Consider the following 22,415-nt stretch of genomic DNA (forward strand, 5'->3'; position numbering starts at 1 on the left):
CACTGGTGTAACTGTTCTTTGTATAGTCATGACTGTGTCAGGCTAGATATAAATTAGGTGCTTTTAAAGCACTAAGTATGTATTTAAATAGTCAAAGTAGGAATACCTTGGCAATCTGTTTATTTAAGGAGAGTGATGAGGTGCTCACAACACAGAGCAGTTCCTGTGTTACTTAATCGTGAAAGTTAAATACTCTTTCAACATGGGGAGAAGAAAAATTTGTACAATCAGGATGTAAAAGAAGAAAATTTAATTTAGGAACTAACGCAAAATGAAGTATCTTTTGAATCTGAAGTCCTTAGAAGACATAGCTTTGATTAAATAAAATGTTTTATTCATCAACAATGACAGCTGTTCCATTAAATAAAATAATGAGTCTCGGGGATTGCTTTGCGCTTCAGAATAGATAGTCTTGACCATCCAGGACTCTTCACCCACCCTTTCCTTCTGGCAACTTCTCCAAACCCTGGGGATCCATTGCGTTGTAGAAGGATGTGGCTAAAGTCCCTCAATTTAGAAACAAGAATTATCAGATTTACGCCCACGTCCCACACTGCCCTTGTCAGAAACCCTTACTAATAAAAAGGACCAGGAAAGTTTTTCCCTTCACAGAGGAAAAATACACCATGCACCACCCAGACGTTTCGCAACAGCTGCCGTGGTGCAGGGTGCTGAGAGAGAAGGATTTGGGGAAGGGGAAATAGCTTCCTTAAAGCTTAGTGTGCAATAGTTCTGGAATGCTTCCTGCCAAAAAAAGAAAAGAGAGAGAGAGAGAGAGAGAGTCAACTCCATGGAGGAAAAAGATTTTGGAAAAAATTCAAAAATCAGAAAGCCTCCCATGTAGAGAATGGACTGTATACACAGGGTGGAAAAGAGAGGGTGGAGCGAATTGAGAGAGTAGCACTGACATATATAGACTACCGTGTATAAAATACAACTAGTGGGAAGCCGCTGTATAGCACAAGGAGCCAGTTCAGCTCTGGGATGACCTAGAGGGGTGAGATGAGGGCGGTGGGGTGGCAGGGAGGCCTGAGAGGGAGGCATCACTTATAGATGGTACACGTTGTTGTAGAGCAGAAACTAGCATAACACTGTAAAGCAATTATCTTCCAATTTCAAAAGCAAAAAACCTCCCATGTATTCATTATATGGATTCTGTCTTTTTGGAGCTCTACTGAACTGAACTTTGCAATAAGTGCTGTCTTATATCCCTTGCTTGTCTGACAGCCTTCCATATCTGTTCTAATTTGGGGTCATGGCTCTGGAAAAAAGTTTATTTCTTTAGGTAAGTTTTTTAAAAAAAGAATTCAGAATAGTTTTGAGAGTTACTAAAATATCAAACAATAACTTTATCTTTGACACCCACATTAATAATCCAGTCACACTCTTCTATTTATTATTAAAGAAATAGTTTGAAGCTTGAAAGTTTTCCTACTTACTTCTTCAGGAATATTTGAACTGCAGCCCTGCACAATTAAGTATTGCTCTCTGAAAAGTACTTATTTGGGAAACTCCAGGTACTCTTTTTATTTAATATAGTCATCTTTTTTAAAAGTGCAGGACTGTCTTAGACAAATGTTAAATTTCTACCCAGATGGGAGGGATTTTCTGTCTTCAAAACCTTACCTAAAAGAATCCTGCTGTGAATAAGGTTTAAAAACATATATTATCTTTTGTAATATGAACAAAGTGTCCTTAGTCTCCTGAAACATCAATAGAAAATTCAGTTCAGCTTTAACTTGTACTTTGAGAACTTCCAAAATTTCTCAAAGTAGCAGCTGCTATTTCCTTTGTCTGGCTGTATACATGCAACAATTCCTGTAGTGTTTGATCAAGATTCCATTTTAGGTTGCTTGGTGAAAGAAAGCACCAGGCATTGTACAAAATGAATTGTAACATATCTTCACGTGCAGAGAGAAACAAACGTCTGGGGTATTGCGTTTTGTCATTATATAATCAGTGGAAAGGTCAAACAGACTATCCTAGGGCAGAATTTGAGGAGAAGCAGTCTGAGGTTTAGGGATACTGCTAGTGATAACAAAAAGGGTTTCAGTTCAGTAGAGGTGAGTTTAGAAGAAGAGAGATTTCTGGGAAGGATTAGTTTGGCTATAGTGCCCTGGTGAAACGTCTCAACCTTAAGAGACTTTTACCTGGTACACTCAGGGGTACACCCGAAGTCATAGCATGTTTTATGCATGTCTTAATAAGAAAAGTCTGATACGTTTTTTGCATCCCTCCTTTCTTTTGTGTTTGTTGTTTATTGTTTCTCCATTCGTTTTCTTTGCACTGTCTTCTCTGTTAAAAGGGGCATCAAATGATGATTTGACGTCTGGAGATGTTTCTTCTGTTATTTCCATAGCAGCGTAGTATAGGGGCTGAAAGCACAGACCGTGGAGCCAGGCTCCTTGGGTTTGAATCCGGGCTCTAATTGTTACCAGCATTGTGCCTCAATTTTCTCATCTGTAAAATAGGGATAATATTAATTCCTATCTTACAAAGTTGTTATAAAGATTACATGAATTAATGATTGTAAAGTCCTTAAAACATGTCTGAAGCATACTAAACACCTATATAAGTATGTCCTAAATTAATTTTTAAAACATAGTACCTGTTTTTAAATAAGATAATAATACAAAAGATTGTTCAACACATTCTAATTTCTCTCAAAACTAGATGCCAAATCCCATATCTCTGTCACCCCCTGTCAGATAGATAAAATTTCACAAAATTTTTTAAAAGGAAAGGAGGAGGAGAAGAAAGCAACACTCTGCCCTTGGGAAAGGATATGCTAAATGAAGATCGTGCCAGGGGACTGACGGTAGACCTAAGTATAAAGCAGCACCTCCTTCATCTCAGAGCTGGAACAATAATTCTCTCAACCAGAGTTTTTTGACTATCTATGTAGTCTATACTACACTGTACTATTTGCATTCTAGAAAGGTTTGTTAAACAGATGATTGTACACAGTGGGCAAATAGAAGACATCCCTAGGAATGAATAAGAATTCCCCTAAAGAAAGTCATGCCAAACCAACATCGTCATTTTTTTTTAGTAGAAGAGATTAGTAGAGTTAAACAGTGGGCATCTTGACTTCAGATGAGGATATCTTGACTACCGAAAGATATTTGATACTGTTTCTCTGGGTTCAGTGCTTGAAGAGAGTACAGATTGCTTAATAATACACAGAGATGGATGATTAATTAGACCAATAATTATAAAAAAGAAAACTAACATTATTTCATAAAACTTTTTTCTGGAAATTGTGCTTCATGGGGTGAGATAATTATAATCAACTGCAACAAAAAACTTCAAGCAGATGGAACATTTACGCTATCCGGTTTAAGTTGGTAAACTTTAAGCCCCAAATTTGGGTGAGGCACAAAGTTTTTGTTAAGGAAATTGGGGGATAGAGCTACATAAAGGTGAAAAAAACACAACCGTCTCCTGTTCTTTGTGCAGCTAGGTTATAAGGCTGACTAATGATTTATGATATTTAGATGCAAATGAAGTGCAAAAAAAAAAAGAAAGCAAGCTTGTAGAGAGCCAGCTGTATTTTAGATTTTTATGTAAGACATTCGCAACTAACTTAAATCCCTCAAATAGTTGGAGGGTGTGTTTCTAGATACCTATATAATATACCCTTGGCCAGTTTCTTTTCTTCAGAGGAGCATAAGAAACACAGAACTGAGTCTGCTTTTGATCGTCCGCCTCGGTATTCTGCCTAAGAGCAGTGCAGCAAGCAAAGACTGTATCCTTAAACATTACTGGAATAGCTTCAAAACATAAAATTGCACAATCAGACTTGACATTATGCAAGTCTTTTAGAGTTCTATCTATTTGCAACCTTTACCGATTCCTGAAGTAATAAGTGACAAAAGTTTGCTATACACTGATTAGGCAGTACTTTTATTTATCCTGGGCTAAATTAACTTCTGAAATCTCCAAAACATCACCTCACCACCCTCTCTCTCCATCTCCAGGTTCTAATAGCATCTGGCTATTAAAGTTCCATATTTACCCTCTCCATTCCTTTTGATTCTGTGGGCTTCCATCAGCTCCCTCTTCCACATTCCTCTTGGCAGATGAGAATTTATGCAGATTTAACAACCCCCTCCCAGCTGTGATTATTCCTACTCCTTTGCTCTGGCCCCACTCCAGTAACCTTATAGGATTCTCCCTGGGCAGTAATGAGGAACTCAAGTCCTTCTGGTGAGGTGGATGGTTGTGAATTGTTGGTTTGCATACAATGTTTTCCTGATAGCAGTGAGGGGATTTGGACTGGGTTCAGAAATGACTTGGACGTTACCCACACGCAATCCTGTAATTCCTCTCCTTAGAGCCACAATTATAAGGGATGCCAGGTCCTATTCATTTTGGCCTTTTTTGTCCAACTTTTTCTTCTCTGATTATAAACACTTGCCATGACCATATAAAGTCCTATCCTTAAAGGATACTCACTTATAGTTTCAGAAAGGTGATGTCTCCGAGTGCAGCTCCATGTCCACCCTTCTTCCTTCAAAAAGTGTAGACGAACAATAACTTGGTGTCACCTATCAGAAGGAGAAGTGGACAGTTTTTTCCTTTCTTTCTATTTACAGTGATCACTTATTAATCAGTATTTGTGAGTTTTGTTTGGTTTGGTTTTTTTTCACATTTTTAGGGACAGAATTAACTTACTAGTAACAATGCCTTATATAAATTGAGCCTCGCTGTGTAAATATTTGGAGTGGGGGCTAGGGGAAAGAGGTGCTAAGTTATCTCTAATACCTCTTCCAGCTCTATTTTTCAGTGATTTTCATTAAGTCTCTTTTTCTTTTATTGCTTACTAGATTTGCATACCAAATTGTTAATTAAAACTGATCAGCATTGCACCCCACAGTTGTCAAGCGTTTCCATTGTCTCCTCAGTTCCCTTGCTCTCTTTCCAATTTGCCATCTGTCCGTTTGCTGACTTGGCAATATCTCTACCACCCTCGTGCCAGCTTTGCAACCTCTCAGCAAAGCTTGCCGCTCCTTATGCATGATATGAGGGTCTCAGTATAAATAGAACCAGGGAGGCAGAGGGAAGCCTTCCAGCCCCTGCCGGTGTGATTGCTCCCCTGGAAACCGCGTAGGACACGTCCAGTGTCCTCTTGGCCCATGATTATAGATGAACCCCCTGTGACCTAATTTAGAACCTAATGAGTTGGGAAAACTAAAATCTAGTTATGTGACTTCTTCTAGTTAAATTTTAAGTTATAAAGCCTGCATGATTTTAAATGGATTTTGGAATTTAGTTGAGATGAGCATTTGAGGATGTAAAAATAGAAAAATAAATCACTTAAGCCCCTGGCTTTCTGTCCGCCTGCATGGAGACACATAGCTGTTTTCTTTGTTACAGTCTCACCCTGTCTCTACGTTCCTTGAGATGTTTGCCGTGCTCCTCTGTCTTCTTTCCGCATGAGGTTTTCTTTCTCTCTCTCTTTTTAATGTTTATGTAATTTCTTATTATCTCTGTGATATTTGTGGATTTTTCATCTCATGTTTGCCTTGGATGATGATTTCTCCTGATCCCACAGGTATTATCCGGGATTGACAAGGGTTAGTTCCTTCAGGAAGAAATGGGGACTAAATTGATTATGGGAACAACTGTCACCAAGAGCCTATAATTTTTATTTTAATCTTCATGGAAGAGTTTAGTTTGTAGATCCTTCCTACTTTGGCCTTTAGGAGCCTTTCCTATGCAAGGGAGTGCAAATATTTTGAGGGGGGTAAAAATGCACTGAAAAATTATGTTTGTGTGTATTTGTGTATGTATGTACATATGGGTAAGTGATCTTAGATAGTAGGTCCATGGGCTTGCATGATATCAACTGATCTATTAATGATATTTTAAACATTATCTCAGGTTACTGAAATACATTAAAGGATTCATCACCTGCCCCTTTAATCCATCTTCTGTTTCCTCTATGATAGCTTTAATCTGTACTACTCCTGATGTCCATTTAATTTTAGGAGGACTGCGCATTGTTATCATCAAGATGAAGTCTGATTTCAGTTTATTTTTGAAACACATCCTAAGAGCCATCTCGCCTTCATTTAGGCATAGCTCATTATATTAACATTTTCTGCCCACTCTGCTAAGCTGTGTTTTGGCAAAAGCAAATTGTAATTATTTCCAATGCTTATAAAATACTGTGTGCTGAGTGTCATTTTAAGTTCATTATAGGTATTGCCTCATTTAATCCTCATATTCCCCTGGGACAGAAACTGTTATTAGGCAAAAGAGACAGAAGTATAACATCAAACAACTTAGGGCATCATTTTCACAGTGGAAGTCAAGGTAGGAACTGGGTAAGCAGAATGCAGGACAGGAGTTTGGAGAGCAGTAAGCCAGGTTGTGGAATATCTCTTAGCTAAACCAGTTTGAAGTTACAGCAGGGCCTGGGGTGGGAGGTGCTATTAAAGGATATTATGCAAGTAAATTCAATAATTCAGATTTATTTTTCAGAAAGACCATTCTGGCTTAAATGCAGAGATGGTTGCATTTAAATGCAGAGGGGCCAGACAGAAGGCAGGATGACTAATTAGTGGGCAGTTGCAATAAACCACAGGAAAAGTGAAAAGGTTCAAACCTTGGGTATTGGCTTTTGTAAAGAGAATGGCACTAATTCATATAGAAAATGTGGGAAGACCAGGCAGGAAAGGAGAGATGGCAAGCTCAATTTTGGATCTCTAGAATCTGAAGTGCCAGAGTCATCAAATCATGGTATCTACCAGGCAGCTGAAGAACCCTGTCTGAAAGTCGGAGGACGTTTGATTTGAAGAAACAGAGTTCCCCTTGAGATAGCTGGTAAAGGCAGGGAGCTCAGGCAGTTGCATAAAGCCATCCCCATACAGAGAGAGAAGCCCACAAGGCAGAGAATACAGCAGAAGCTGTACAGTAGCTTGAAAGGAGCCTGCCAGGAGGAAAGAAAACCAGGAGAGAATTAAATCTTAGAAGCTAGAACAGGAGTTTCCAGTGGCAGGAATGCTCAATAACCTGGATTCCTAAGAGAGAAGTCAAATAAGAGTAGGAAAAAGATCAGTAGATTCAGCAGTTCAGAGGTCTTTGTGGCGCGAGGACAGGTCAGTGAGAGTCAAACAGTCCTAGACTGCAGTATGGGCCAGCTGGCCCATGCTCGGAGGACGAGGGGACAGCACCTCCTTCTAAGGAGAAAGAACATGATAACCAGCACAACTGAGTTCACACTATAGCCCCATCATTTACAAGTTGTCCTGTCTTAGGTGAGAACACACCTTTCCAGCAGTTTTCTGACATGTGAAGTTAATACTGTGCATCTCAGGGAATACTTGGAGGATTAAATGTGCCGATGCAAATAAAAGGCTTTTACATATAAAAGCTGTTGTATGTGATATAGGTCATATATCTATCTATATGTAACACATTTTATAACATTTTCTTTATTTTATATTTATAACAAATGTATAACATAAAATCTATATTATGTTTGCATAGATGTATTTAATTTGTTAATGTGAATAGTTGTTACTTTTAACTGTAATTCTTACATTAAATAGTGAAGTGTTTTTCTTCCTTTGAATCTCATGTTGGAAAAAATATTTTAATATTAGAAAATCAGACAACCACTGAGCTTCAGCAGGTAGACATTTTTTACATGTTTTATTTGAATGACCCCAAATGAAAATCTGTGTTAAATCACCAAAGAAGGATGAAACTTCATTCACATGCTATTTTAATTATTTGAAGATATTAAATACGTATTCTTTATGACAATTCTAAGTGATGTAACTGATAAACTCCAAAAACTCAGTGAATTACAACAGTGTTAACTTATATTACATTTATGCAAGAATCCACTTTGGATTTTTATGGTCAGCAGTCTCTTCCCTAAGCAGTGCTTTGAGGATTATTGCATCCTCTGGGTTTATCCTGTCTGCTATGGTTTCACAACCACTAAGGATGTCTCCATCACAACCACTGGAAGAAGGAAAAGAACATATAAGACTGGGCATGGGAGGGGGTACTGTGGGCTGGGCTTATAGTGACGCATATTACTTCCGTCCATGTCCCACTGATAGCACTCAGACCTACCTGTTACAAAAGAGACGGAGAAAGTCATCTAGCTGTATGCTCAGAAGGAGAGAGAATGAATTTGGTAATAATTAGCCAGTGTATGCCTAGCATGTAAGCAATAAGAAATAAGGCACAAATTTTTTTACTGTTATTAGCCAGAATACCACTTTCCCAGCCACACTGAATAAATATGCAGTTAGTTCCATTTTAGTCTTTTGAGGATTACCTGAGATAATTCCTCATTAGTCTTCTGAGGATTACTTAAGATAAATATCTTTTCTCTAGCCTGGTGATCGTGCAACAGAGGCAAACACAAAATTGTTAGCAGCAGAACTAAAAGTGGGAAGATCAGTTCTCTGACCTCTTGCACAGAATATTAGTTCCTAAATCGCATTAACCTCCTAGAGCATAAACATGACAGAGCCAAGACCCAGCTTGTACCTCCAAATACAACTTTATTGACATCAGAGTCAGTTGGAGGGTAGAGAGTCATCTATTCAGCAGTTATACAAAATGAGTAACTTTCTGAAAAGAACAGTTTAAAGGAAAACGTACAGTAAAATTATCCACAAACTGCTTTGTATAGTTTTTACTAGCAAAATTCCACATGCACACACACACACAAAATAGACAAATATGTGCAGGAGTCTCTCCTGAAGAAAAGCTAGCATGTCCTACAGCTTGTCAAGATCAATAGCATTTCTTTAGAAGGGGCACATTTAGCAATTTTAGTAATATCATTAAAGATCTGCTGACAAGGAGCATTGTGTTGAACACATCTGAGAATCTCTGCATCTCTAGCAGCTGTAGAAATGTGATTGGTGGTATTTCAGCTTTTCTCATCAGTTATGTTTTTTGAGGTTCAAGGTCATGATACATTTTGCTGGCCATCCTGAGGCTTGCTTTGCTCTTGGAGATCTTGAACCAAATAGAAACTTGAATGTAATCTCTGTTCATTCTGAGAACTTGAGGAGATAAAAAAAAAGTATTCCATTAGAATTCATTAGAATACAGATGCTAAGACGGTATGGAAAAGATGGGTCTTCACAAATGGGTCTTTGTGAAGTTGGGTGAGGAGACAGGATTAAAAGTCTATGGATTCAGATATGAAGATGAGAAAGTAATGGGGGTGCCAGAACCACACTGGGTGTGTGGGCAGGTACAGGAAGACCTTTAATAATATGTGTGTGTGTGTGTGTTTAGTCTTTTAAAGAAAAATTATTGAAGTATAGTTGATTTACCATGTTGTGTTAGTTTCAGGGATACAGCAAGGTGAATCAGTTATACATACACAGGTATCCATCTTCTTAGCATCTTTTCCCATGCAGGTCATTGCAGAGTGTTTAGTAAAGTTCCCTGTGATATATGCGTGAGCGCATGCTCAGACACTCAGACAAGTCCAACTCTTTGCGACTCTGTTGGCTGTAACCCTCCAGCCTCCAATGTCCATGGAATTTTCTCGGTGAGAATACTGGAGTAAGTTGCCATTTCTTACCCTGGGAGATCTTCCCAAACCAGGGATCAAACTCGCATCTCTCATGTCTCTTGCACTGCCAGGTGGGTTATTTAACCACTAGCGCCACCGGGGACGCCTGTGCTATAGAGTAGATTCTTATCATTGTAGTTATCTCTTTTTTATGTAGTAGTGTGTATATGTCAATGTATTTAGTCTTTTAAACCCTACTCCACATAGTGGTCTGAAGAAGAGGAAGAGGAAGGGTCCAGTGTAAAGAAGAAGCTCTTGGGTGGTCAAAATACAGAAGAGGTTTTCTCACTTCCCCTTCCTTGCATCTCACTGTCACTGCTGTCCACAATTCTGGCTACCCTCCCGCCTCTCTCTCTGAGCTCCTTGGCCACTGGGTCATCAAGCTAGTAGAAAAAAAATCCTGTTTTTTTTCCTGTGCTCTTTTTTCTCCCTGATTTTCCCTACCAAGATCATGGAAGAAAAAAAAAAAAACACCTGCTATTTATATATGTGTTTATGTATTACTGACTACCTGCTATAAACCAGGCATTGTACCAGACACAAAAGAAATAATGATGAACAGATGTCTCTGCCCATTGAGAGCTTTCATTTTATTCAGCAAAAAGCTTCTGAGATGCAGAATTAATATTCCGACATCAGCCAAAGAAAGCCTTGCTGCCTTCAGTTCAGTTCAGTCGCTCAGTCATGTCCGACTCTTTGCGACCCCATGGACTGCAGCACGCCAGGCCTCCTTGTCCATCACCAGCTCCTGGAGTTTACTCAGACTCATGTCCATTGAGTCAGTGATGCCATCCAGCCATCTCATCCTCTGTCGTCCCCTTCTCCTCCCACCTTCTCCTAGTAAAACCTTCGAAAAGATAGAAATAAAAGTCACTTTCCTGCTCTTGCATAGATCCTAGTCAAAACAAACCTTGAGGAACTTTCACTAGCAACGTGTCTTTTAATGTTCACTTTTTTATTAAAAAAGATCATTCTTTATTTTTTACTCTTATTCAAATCTATAAATTAGATGACTTCCAAATGCATGTTCTCCCCTTGTTTATAGCAATTTGTTAAAACCAAAATGCATTTGTATGAAGCTACAGGATGTTAGGACTTGAATGAATTTTAGAGATGGTGAAATTCATGGCTCACAGAGAATACCTAGTTCTTTCCGAGGACACTCGCATTGTGGGCCCCAGGGTGAAGTCTAAAACCTGAGTGTTGTGCCCTGGGCTTGAGGCTTGTTCATTAAGCTGCAGTGTTACTAGAGTCTTCAGTCAATCATGACATGCTTGAATGACACAGCTATGATTGGCATTCTATAGCTAGACTTAGCCTGTGTTTGTGAATAGCCATGTTACAGATGTCATTAAACAGAAAATGACTGTCTTTCATGATACAAGTATTAATCATAATACAAGTATTATAGTTCAAATCCTGAACTTGCTGGCTGTTCTTAGCTAGAGAGAGTTTGACTTGCTCACAGTCATTTTTCAGGGCACACTACATGTATGCTTTGGTCATTTCTGTCCTGTGTCCTATGCTTGGCTGTGTTTTAGAATTTTTAGAAATTTTAGAATATGACTTATTGAGCTTCCATAAAACAGTGTTTTTTAAAAAAAATTTGCCTCGGAATTTTTTTTAAAATTCTGTGTTAAAATCAATCTCCATTCTTAGAGATATTATAACACTGGTTTCTTAATTCACTAGGGATTACATCAGGATTGTTTGTTTCAGTGTAGTTTTTAATCTTCTGTTTCAAGAGATTAAGATTTTGTCTGCCTGTGGAAGAGGGGTTAATAAAATCATGATGATCTCACCATCTTTTCCTAGGATGGAGTCATGGGGAGGGTTCTAGTGAGACCAGTGGGCTTCCTTTTGATGAGAATCACCTCTCAGATTTTCCACCAGGTTATCACAATTCCAGAAAAGAGTAAAAGGGAACTTACCCATATTAGGGACTTTTTAAAAACTGATGGTAAGCAATCAGATCCAAAATCTGAAGCAAAATGATTCTAAGAGACATCCAAAATTTTACCTAACAGAAAAGGACATTCGCATCGTGGGCCACAGGGTCAAGTCTAAAACCTGAGTGTTGTGCCCTGGGCAGAAAAGTTAAACATATCAGATTGGGAATCATGGAGTGAAAACTCCTGTAAACACTCTTATCTTTTGAGCTTTTAAGCATAAAAACATTTCCTTTACTAGGATTAAGCAAAGGAACCTGAATGGTGGAAAGGGCTTATCCCCTTAGCCTTTTGAGGAGTTTAGGGAGTTCTTACTTTATTACCACCTTCCAGGTTAGGAGTGAGCAAATGTATAACTTGCAAGAAATGAAATGTAATCTCTCCTCCAATTACCTGCTGTCAGTTGTTTAGGTCAGAACATTTTTCTGTTCTGTGCAGCCAATATTTCTACATGGAAAATATAGAGATTACGGTAAAATAAATGATACTCCAGCTATTAGCTCTAACATTTCTGACAGGAGACAATACAGAATGCACAGGAAAATAAATGGTAGGCTACATATTTGCTGTAATGATGGTGTGTACATGGTTGAGGGAAAACCTTACAAATGTAGCAAACACTTTAGCACGAACTTGAGTTTTGTCTCACCTACTTAATAGCTTCTTCCTTTTTTGTCATTTCCCCTTGGGCTGACCTGTCATTTGTATTAGATTGATTGTGTGACCATCATATAACTCAAACAGACGTATCAGTAACATGCAAGGTTTCAGATTTTAGGGCAAAAGGAGTTGTAACCAAGAATATGTTGTATACAATCTGTGTTTTGTCTTAATTACTGTTTATTGGGCACTTGATCCCTAATCTCTCTACTCTACTAATTTCTATAAGTGTTTTTAATCTCCTACTAGTAAAATGTGGGAGTTGGACTCTACAAATCTGAAGGTTTCTTTCAGCTCTAGCTTGGTGGTTATAATTACCACCCTTTGAACAAGCAGTAGTGTTTCTGTTTATTAATTTGCACACTTTTATAAGATATGAAGCCATTTCTAAGATGAATCAGTAATTGATAATAATACATTGCTGGGTCTCCATTTCATTTTTGTCTTCCATTCTATATTTTTAAGATGTTTCTGTTCATATCAATGAAATTAAACAGCAGAATGGCCATTGTGTTTACCAGATAACAGTACTTAATTTGTTATCACATCTCAGTAAATAACTAATATTGGATAGTTTCCAGTGTTGCTTACATTATCATTATCTGAGAACAGATTACTCATCTGTTCATTAACTCACATTTGCAAACTAACTGTTGATATTCCAAACTTTTACAGTATTATACGGATTATTCATAAGAGTGTACAATCATCTTTAATAATTATTTTATACTTTTTATATAAAAACAATTAATATCTTGCTGCAGCAACCATTTTTTTGGAAAACCCTAAATTAAGTAAATATTAGCTTTTCTGATGTTTAACTTATCCACAGTTCTTTGATTTGATGAACAGCATTTTGAAAATGAACTGGCATAAAGAGGTAGAAAATAAGGAATATTTTTATTGATGGTCTTTAAGAATAATTTTACTCAAGTAAATGGGTTTAATGAATACTTTTATTGCGGAATCTTAAAAGTCATTTTTCCTGAGATCCTCCAAGAGAAAATATACTGTTGACTAGGTGACTTTAATTTTTTTCACCAGTGGAGTTTAATTGCATCAAGAGTGACTGGAATAAGCACTGGAGGTTTTAGCCCCTTTTGTTGTGAGTTCGCACATCGGTTCTTAGAGGGTGTGTTCTGATTAATCATTTCTGAGGCTGATCTCATGATCTCATGCCTGCTGTCTGAGTTGGCTCTCATCCAGTCCTTGTTAATTGTCCAAGTACATGCTTATTGGAATCAGCAGAATCAGGAGAATAAAGACAAAGGCCTTTCTCTTAATTTCTTTGTTTATTTCCACCCTCTGTAAAGTGCTTTATTAATGTATGATAATAATGGACTCCTTGAGTGGGTTTACTGTAACCTAGAAATGGGGAAAACATTGAAAAGAGTCCCAGTTTTTACCAAAAGTTGATCTTTCTTGTGTTTTCAAGAGCAGCAGCTTTTTTTTTTTTTCCTTTTCCAGATTTAGAAGAATTGCATTTTGAAAGAACTGAAAAGTTTGTTTATTTATCTGGCAGCACATTAGATCTGACCAATTTGTCTTAGTCTGAGCTGAGTATAAATAAACTATTATTTCCACATGATAAGGTGTAAGGGGAGTTTATGCTGATATTTTTATATTGACTGTTTGGTGACATTTGCATTCTGGCATGAGGAGCAGAAAAGAGACTTTTTAAATAGAGTCTTCTAGTTACGCATATTTTTTAAGTTCATCAAAGAAATGCAAATGCTGAAAATCCTAACGCTATTGTAGTTTGTTTTAGGACATTTGTTAATACTACTATTGCTTTGAACAAATATGTATTAAATATGTACCCAGATGGAACCTCATCTTTCTAGAAGAACATCTAATGTTACATATGTGTAAGTTTTGATGTTTTTCCTCTTTCCTCTGTACTCTATTTTTTCTATTAGAATTGAAGAAATAAACTAGAATAAGATGAAGTAGAGGAAAGCGATCACAGGGGAAAAAAGTGTGAGGGAGTAGAAAACAGTGATTTTACCTGTGTGTCACAGGGGAAAGAAAGTCAGGACACATTTTTCAGAGATAGGGGTCTCACAGTGAACAAGCATCACAAGAAGTGCTTTCAGTGTAACTTTCCCGTTATCCCATAAATAATGAACAGAGACTAGAAATCAGTCGTGTGGACTCCGTGTACAGTTTGGTGCACTTAGCTATTTGCTTTAGGCTCTTTTGTCTACTGGCAGGGGTCTGTGGTCAGATTACTTAGCTGATCCACCTCTCAGAGGCTTTCTCCCCTTTGCTGCGTTGATGAAAGACATGCTCCCGTTTTTCTTTCTCAGCATCCATCACTTCATACTGCAGTCTATTTCATGAATTCATCAACTACATAAGTATTTCCTCTCACATTACACTGATAGTTATTGCAATAAAAGTAAGACAAAGAGGCCTGAATTTTACCTAAATAATTGGGTTTAAAAATATGAAAATGGTTAGGCCTGTTGGAAGGAATACCTCAATTACATGATAGGAACCTCTTTATATAGTAGATGGCTGATTGCAGTGTGTAGTGTGCAAAACAACAGTAGCAGCTTGTACGATATGCCTCATTTCTTCCCCTGTGGGATCTATCTCTTTTTGCTACACAGCATTTTAAAAATTCTATGTTCAGTGCACTAGTCAACTAAGAGAGGGGCAACTAGGGCACATATAACAAATTGCTGCCTTGACTCTATGCCTGATGCACACACTTCAAAATTAAAAGGTCCAGACCCAAATTCCATATTCCCATAGCCCCAAACCTGCTCCTTCTGTCTTTTGACAACCTCTTTTTTTTCCCATTTGCTCAGGTCTAAAACTTCAGGGTTATCCTACTTTCTCCTTTCTCTCCTATTGTTGTTGGTTCTTTCTTTTAAAAAGAAAAATCAAGCCAATTCTACCAGCCCCACACCTATTTCCCGGTCCAGTTCACCCTCAGCTCTCATTTGAGTCATTTTAATCATCTTCTCCCTGTACTTCCCGCTTCCATCTTTGAATACGCAGGTTTTTTCCATATTCTCAATGTGGCAGCGAGCACAGTTCTTACACTTACATCCGTTACATTCTCAACACTCTTAATCAAACCTCTACATCCGCCTCTTCTCTCATCCAGAGTAAAATCTAAAAGCTTTGCTGGCCCCTGAGCACCAGGTGATGTGCCCCCTGATGCTTCTCCAATGTCACCTCTCACAACCATCCTCTCCCCTCCCTGCCTGGCCCACAGTGGCTTCATCTCTGTTTTCCTACAAGGTACACAAGCTCTTTGGTGGGTCACATGAAATACTGTTCCTACAGTTGTTGTCATGCCTTGCCGTCCCTTCCCTTGGACCTCTGTCCACTATCAGGCTCTCAGAGAGGCCCCCTTGGGCAACCCCTAAATAAGTAACTCTTCTCTACAAACAGGTCATTTCCTTCCTCATGACTTTTATTTATTTTCCTTCATGGTGCTTATTAATACCACAAATAGATATATAAAATAAATATATATTTTATTGGCCAGGTCCCCCTCCTGTTGCAGAATAGAAGCTTCTTGATGGCAAACCCTGCCCTGTTTGTCAACTCCTGTTCCTAGCACATAGAACAGTGCCTGGCACACAGCAGACACTCCATAAATAATTGTTAAATGAATGAGTAATGCAAGGCAGAAACCTTACTGTGTACAATGTCAAATGTTTCTCAATGCTGTACCTCCTTGGGGAGAAAAGTAGCTCTGTAAAATACCAAAGAACAGGAACCTCCTTGGAGGTCCAGTGGATAGAAATCCACACTTCCACCATAGGGGACATGAGTTCAATCCCTGATTGGGGAACTAAGATCCCACATGCCATGTGGCATGGCCAAAAATACATACATTAAAAATTTTAATAAAAATAAAAAACTGCCAAAGAGCAAAGACAACTTTGCAAATCCTAACTGGCAAATATCAGTAGGAAGAGGGGGATTGTTACAGCCTTAGAAGTCATTGAAGGCTTCACGGCCCAGATAAGACCAGGGCTCAGGCCAGGATAATAGGTAGATGCAAGAGTTAGATGCAAGTCAGTGGAGAGATTGTCGGTCATCTGCAAATGCCAGGGAGACAGCGGGAGATTCGTTACTAGATTCTGAGGAATAGAAACCACAGATGCTTATGTCTATATCCTGGAGGTATTTTCAGTGGAGCCTCATTTGAAGCTATGGGAGTAGATGAGTATATAAAAATGAGAGTGTAGCTAAAGAAGGCAGAAACTGGGCCTCAGAAAGTGGCTGTGTTCAACAGACAGGGTGAGGGGTTAAATCATGAAAGGCAAAACAAAAGAGAAAGCCAGATATGTTGAAAAGAAGCCAAATAATGAGGTGCCAAAGGAAGAGAAGACATTAAAAGACAAAACCATTTCAGATATTGAAGAAAAGTCTCGTAGAAGCAGAACTCTTAGAAGGCCATTGGACTTAAAGCTTAAAAGGCCATGGGTAGACTGTGTGTGCCATTTAAGTGATGGGAAGGGATGCAGGCTAGATGGGATGGGCTTCAAAGTGAGCATATGGGACAGCTGGGTGGCTGGTACTGATAACAGGCTCAGGAATTTAGGCAGGAAAAGGACCGAGCTATAAAGATGATCAAGAAGTGAGGGAACTATTCTTAGGAGGTGCAGGAGAGAAACCCACCTTTCTTTGACTGTTCCTAGGTCAGAAGAACCTCCTCACAGAATCCCTCAGCCCTTGGGACTTCCCTGGCAGTCCAGTGGTTAAGATACTGTACTCCCAATGCAGGGGACCCAGCTTCAATCCCTGATCAGGGAACTAAGATCCCACATCCATATGGCCCCCAAAAAGAAAAAGAATATCTTAGTCCATCATCTTAGATAGCCCACCAGTTCTATTGTTATCTGGCCATACTATAGAAGATGCTCCACCGCCTTTGTCCCTTTTAGTGACACAGGCCCCCTTGTAGAAATCTGGAGAAACAGTCCGATTGGACTTACTTTGACTTTTTGCCTTTTCTGCTTGACCATCTTTCCTAACAATGCATATCCTATTGCATTCAGGTGAAAATACTGCTCAGCATGACACTGTCCTAGAGAGAAAATAAGAGCTCTGTAAAGTACAGAACAGTATTCATTGCTTGGCAGCTTCCAACGAACCCATGAATTATTAGCGACAGAGTCAAATGAGCACATGGAAGATGAAGCCGCACACAGGTGTCTGCAGAGCACAGACAACTCGTTACGCACCCTAAGCGCTGCCACAAGAAAACTGCTTATTGCTGGTCTTCTGAAAATGGATTTTTATTTCTTGTTCTCACCAGGTCTTTTATTTTTTTTCAACACTAGTGATATGTGTAGGAATCTAAGCATAATATATTAGAACACTGAGAAATTTTTAATTGGGCTGGAGATAGGTAGAGAAGTAGAGAAGGGAATAGATAGGCAATTAAGGTCATTTTTTCAAGATTTCCAGGTAAAGAGCATCCGTCTCCTCTATTTTTCACTTCTCTTTCAAGTGGATGATCTCTAAAGAATAGCTAAGTAAATTTCTAACGGAGAAGCTGGCAGATTCCTGTAGGACCAGCTCACTGCTCGCTCCTCCCTGGTTTCCAGTGAGAAAAGCCTCAGGAGAGGGAGGACATATCACTGTCATCTCTGAGTTCCTCACACCATTTAGCACAATGTCAAGCTTGCATTAGATGTTCAATGACTGTTCGCTGATTTCTCCATCTTACTTAATCACAGTAGGTTAGAGCCTGCAGTTCCTTGGAGATGATCAAGTTCAATGCTTCTCAGCTTTAACATGCATACTAATCACCCAAGGATCTTTCAAACATGCAGCTCAGCTCCTGTGGGTCTGTGGTGAACCCTGATTCTTCATTTCCCAGCAGCTTCTAGGGATGCTTCTACCACACTTTGCATAGCAGGGATCCGTGGAGTGCATTTCCCATGGGGCCCACCTACTCCTGTGGGTGGGCTGAGGGGACCCAGAGCCACAAGATGATCAAAGTTCTTCTTCCTAAAATGTGGTTGAAGAGAATTTGAACTATGACATTAAAAAAAATTAGATAAAGATTTAACGTGACGCAGAATGCAAAATGTGATTAAGAAAATTTATAAGAAAAAAAAAATGTAAGCTGTTACAAAAATGTAAGACAAATGGAAGGGACTTTTTTTCACTTGAGAATTCTCTCTTCAGTTTACACTGCTAGCCGGCCTCCAGGGGATGCAGTCTGACCAGATGCTCTTAGGGGCACTTTAGTGGGAAAGTTTGAGAACCACTAATATAATACCAATGGGAAATAGGCCCCCAAGGAGGTTCAAATAGCTAGTTTGTTGAATAATAATAAATCGTATTTATTTTTAACTGAAGTATAGCTGATTTACAATGTTGTGTTAATTCTCATCGTACAGCAAAGTCATTCAGTTATACATACATGGTGGTGGTGGTGGTTTAGTGGCTAAGTCACATCTGACTGTTGCAACTCATGGACTGTAGCCTGCCAGACTCCTCTGTCCATGGGATTCTCCAGGCAAGAATACTGGAGTGGGTCGCCATTTCCTTCTCCAAGGGATCTTCCCAACCCAGGGATCAAACACCAGTCTCCTGTACTGCAGGCGGATTCTTTACCAACTAAGCCACCAGGGAAGTGGCTTTTTAACTGAAATATAGTTGATTTACACTGTTGTGTTCATTCTTACTGTATGGCAAAGTAATTCAGTTATACATATCTAAATATATATGTGTGTGTATATGTATATATGGTTTATATTCTTTTCAATTATGATTTATCACAGGATATTGAACATAGTTCCCTGGGCTATACAGTAACACCTTGTTGTTTGTCCATCCTACATAATATAATAATAACTAACTTTTATTGGACTCTTACTACATATGAGCCATGCATTGTATAGAAAACATATTGTATCACATTTAATATCAGGCTAGTTTTCTCAAGTCACTGTTGTTCCTATTTGTATCTGGGGAAACTGAGGCTTCAAGAAGCTGGAGAGTTTGCCCCAGAACTTACCTCAAAGTCCCTGCTGTCAAGAATGGTATTTCAGAGCCTCCTGAAGTATGTTGAGCTGGGGCTAGAACCGGATTGTTTCACTTCTGTCCCAGACACCACAGAGAGGCTGGGATAAAGCAGACAGATGCACTTGGCATTGCTTAGTTTTTCTAAAGAGTGCCTTTGACAATTATGGAATGGTGTCTAGTAAGAATCAGGATACTTATTCCTTCCGGTTTCTTTCATGATAACAGCAGATTGACTAGGTTTTCTGTTCAGTAACTGAGCCCTGGTTCTAGGCTCAGAGAAATCAGTACTTTCTCACTAATGTGTACTTTTCCTGCCAAGCAGCCTTCAGTGTTAAAGGAAAAGAGTGTCTATAATGAGCTTTTATAAATTGCATTACTAGGCGACAGTTAATTGGTTTCATTACTTACACAAATGGGATTAAAAAGAGTAGTGCCCAGAGTGCTATAAAGAGTGACTGGTCCACTTCTGTGCATTTCAACTCAGCATTCTGGAAGCTATCCAGAGACATCATCTAGATTTTTCCATGCTTGGCATACTGCACCTTCCATGTCTGTGGTAACAAATATGCTCTGAACTCATTCTGGGATTACAAATATGCACTGAGCTCATCCTGGTTTTTCCAGTAGTCATGTATGAATGTGAGAGTTGGACCATAAAGAAGGCTGAACGCCAAAGAATTGATGGCTTTTGAGCTGTGGTGTTGGAAAAGACTCTTGAGAGTCCCTTGGACCGCAAGGAGATCAAACCAGTCAATCCTAAAGGAAATCAGTCCTGAATATTCATTAGAAGGATTGATGATGAAGCTGAAACTCCAGTACTCTGGCCACCTGATGTGAAGAGCTGACTCATTAGAAAAGACCCTGATGCTGGGAAAGATTGAAGGCAGGAGGAGAAGGGAATGACAGAGGATGAGATGGTTGGATGGCATCACCAACTCAATGAACACGAGTTTGAGCAAGCTCCAGGAAATGGTGAAGAACAGGGAAGCCTGGCATGCTGCAGTCCATGGGGTCACAAAAAGTCAGACACAACTAAACGACTGAATAACAGCAACATCCTGGAATGAGGACAGATGCACCTCCTGCCCCCTGATCTACCTGATGACCAGGGGTGGGTGCAGTGGAAACTTCAGCCCCAGTGTTTTATGGTTCTCTCGTCCTATAAAAATAGACCAGATTTTCTTCCTCTTCCTTCTAATCCTTGATATTTCCAAAAGTGATAAACCCCAGGTCATTTCTGTGAAGTGAGATTTTTGTAGAGGTCTAGGTTTGAATGAAGACAAGTCACCTTGAAATTAGACAGTCTGACATTACTGAGATCATCTGTAGTTCCCAGGGTAAGTGGAAACCATAAAGTTTTGTTTCTCTCTCATTAAACTAATAACTATTAAGTATATGTTAAAGGAAAAATATGAGTCTGAACCACATGATATCATCATTTTGAAACTTATTTCATACTGATGGCCAAGAATATATAAAAATTTAACACAGCTCATTAAGGAAGAAATACAACAGGAACTGAAACACCACATGGCAAAGCAGTTCGGAACACTTCCACAGGGACTTCCAGTTAAAACTCCACGCTTCCACTTCAGGGGGCTTGGGTTCAGTCCTTGGTCAGGGAATTAAGAGCCTACATGCCACATAGTATGGCAAATAAATAAGCTCTATATACGATTTTAAAAAATAAAAGAGATTTTAAAAAACCAAACACTTCCATGCCTGTGAATTACATGCTAACCACCCTGTCCAACTTAGTGGTGTCATCTGTTTATTAGCAGCCATAAGCAGTGTATAGGCTTTCTGAGAGTACAAAGCTGAGGGTCCTAGGACTCACTCTACATGTGAACGGCATGGGTAGTCAGCTCTAACTTTTAATTTGAGGTTTAATTGAGAGGCACAGGGAAGCTGCCCCATAGGAAATTATGTCCTCTAATGAAGCTTAAAATCCACCCTATGTAAACTGTGATTCCTGCTCTTCCCATTGTCTTCATAATACAAATATCCCTAAGAAAAAATAATACAGTAAGTTCCTCAGATCACACCTTGAAGACATTTTCAGACTCTTCCTTCATAGTATAACAGGGTGGAAAGCTGTATTTTCCTAATGCACAGGGACATAAGGTCTTACTACCTTCCTTACAGGATGGGGTCAGTGAAGTATCCTTTCTACTTGAGCCATTTTGATATAATCTCTTATTACAATGGGCTTCCCGGGTGGCTCAGCCGTAAAGAATCCACCTGCAAATGCAGGAGTCACAGGAAACAAGGTTTGATCCCTGGGTCGGGAAAATCACCTGGAGGAGGAAAGGACACGCTCCAATATTCTCGCCTGGAAAGTGCCATGGACAGAGGAGTTTGGTGGGCTACAGTCCTCAGACACAGCTGAGCACACACACATGCATGTTATTGAAACACAAAGCCTAACACTTGGCAGCAAACTCAGAAAACACTTTTTTTTAAAGCACATCCTGCCCATGAACTTAGGTACATATTTGCTTTATCACTTATTAACTTGGATATAGTGGGGGAAATAGAATAAAGTACTTAAAGAATACAGGGTAACCATCTTCATCATCACACTCTTTTCAAAAACATGAGATCTACTTTTTTCCTTAGTACGAATTTTCTAGTCTTAGCCACTAAGATAAGCCACTAAGATAAGCCACTAAGATAAAATCTGAAAGTGATAAAGAACCCATGCAGGAGACTCAAGAGACATGGGTTTGATCCCTGGATCAGGAAGATCCCCTGGAGAAGGAAATGGCAACCCACTCCAGTATTCTTGCCTAGAAAATTCCATGGACAGAGAAGCCCGGAAGACAACAGTCCATGGGGCCTCAAAGAGCTGGACACGGCTGAACGACTAAACACCGTACGTGGTTAACAAGTTAAATGATGCAAGGCAGCCTGAGGGTATAGACCACATTCCAAGCAGAGTGGACTTCTCACTGGGTGATGCAGAGAAGCAAGGCACCATCTCTCCCTTTCAGAACTGTCTGTTGAAGCTCTCAGTCACTACCTTCAAATGCCATCAAAGTGGCATTTGTCTGAATTTAACTCTGCTGTGGTAGACCAGGGTACAGCATCAGACAGACTGCCATTCTAAGACTTGCCAAATTTGCCAACCAAAGCAATTTATTTTTTAAACTGTGATGATTAGAGGATTTATAGTCTCCAAGAACAGTAGGCATTATGCTAATGGGAGAAAGGCAACCTTCCCCTTCTCAGGGAAC

General features: G+C 39.3%; 1 protein-coding gene across 3 annotated transcripts in view; it reads left to right on the plus strand.

Moving 5' to 3' along the window:
* The window catches only part of CHRM3 (cholinergic receptor muscarinic 3), a 554,189-nt gene that overhangs the window by 422,037 nt on the left and 109,737 nt on the right, over positions 1–22,415 (plus strand). The gene's annotated exons all lie outside the window — the stretch shown is intronic.

The sequence above is a fragment of the Ovis canadensis genome, chromosome 25 (assembly GCF_042477335.2).
Source record: "Ovis canadensis isolate MfBH-ARS-UI-01 breed Bighorn chromosome 25, ARS-UI_OviCan_v2, whole genome shotgun sequence".
Taxonomy (NCBI): domain Eukaryota; kingdom Metazoa; phylum Chordata; class Mammalia; order Artiodactyla; family Bovidae; genus Ovis; species Ovis canadensis.